Genomic DNA, 1394 nt, shown 5'->3' on the forward strand with positions numbered 1-1394 from the left:
ACTATACTTTAGTGCTTAGGAAATATAGACACATATAATGAGTGCCATATTGAAATATATTTGGTGTGCTATACCCATAAACATGTACCGAATTAACGACGACGCTTCAATGAGTGAAATAAAGAAAACGATAAAAAAATATATGTGTATAGAATAAGTAATAAATTTACAGATGCTGGGACTGAAACGTTATATGGAAGCTATGGATTTATATCCATTACGTATAATCGACACAAATTACTGCAAGTATGTTAGTGTTCTTTATAAATTACTGCAAGTATGTTAGTGTTCTTTATAAAAAAAAAAATCTTTCATATTTTTTATAATTTGAATTTATAAATGTATATATTTGCCATAAACGAAAAATGCATTATAAATAAACAACGAGTGATAAAGGACGTATGCGTATACTGAGTGTAAAACCAATGGGAGACAGAAAGTTAGGGTCCCTAATCCCTCACCAGTTATCAACCAAATTTCAGCGAAATATTCACTCCTATCATTAATGGTGCAAAACTGAGAATTAACATTTTGGTTGATAACTGATGACGAATGAGGGGCCCTCTGTGTGTGTCTTCCGTTCGGGTGTACAATCAGGATAGGTATGTTTCTGTGCGTCGTTTATTTACAATGCATTTTTTCATTTATTTAGCGACGAGTTTTATTAGAAGTACGTTTATATAGGCGCAGGTGTTGCTGTGTGGTAAGTAGCTTGCTTACCGACGACATGGTTCCGGGTTCAGTCCCACTGCCTGGCACCTTGGGCATGTACCTTCTACTATAGTCTCGGGCTGACCAAAGCCTTGTGAGTGGATTTGGTAGACGTAAACGTAAAGAAGCCCGTTGTCTATATGTATATATATGTGTGTTTGTGTGTCTGTGTTTGTTCCCCCAACATCGCTTGACAACCGATGGTGGTGTGTTTACGTCCCCGTAACTGAGCGGTTCGGCAAAAAAGCCCGATAGAATAAGTACTAAGCTTACAAAGAATAAGTCCTGGGGTTGATTTGCTCGACTAAAGGTGGTGCTCCAGCATGGCCGCAGTCACATGAGTGAAACAAGTAAAAAGAGTATAGCGAACACGACACAATGAAGTAGAGAAATTTGAAAAGACAACACGAAACTGGTTATTTCTCAAAATACAATGTTTATATACCAAAAAGATTTTCTAACATTTTTCTAACATTTTTCTAACATTTTTCTTACATAATTTAAATATATGCTTTAACCATGTAACACAAGCCTTCTGTAGTTTTTTCACTCTTATTATCTTTTATACATCCAACCACGTGCTTTCACATACCAACTTTCTCACCTATATATAAATATATACATACATATATATACATATATATATACATATATATTTATTATATTTATCTTATGATATTTAC

Source organism: Octopus bimaculoides, chromosome 18 (assembly GCF_001194135.2).
Source record: "Octopus bimaculoides isolate UCB-OBI-ISO-001 chromosome 18, ASM119413v2, whole genome shotgun sequence".
In the NCBI taxonomy this organism is placed as follows: Eukaryota; Metazoa; Mollusca; class Cephalopoda; order Octopoda; family Octopodidae; genus Octopus; species Octopus bimaculoides.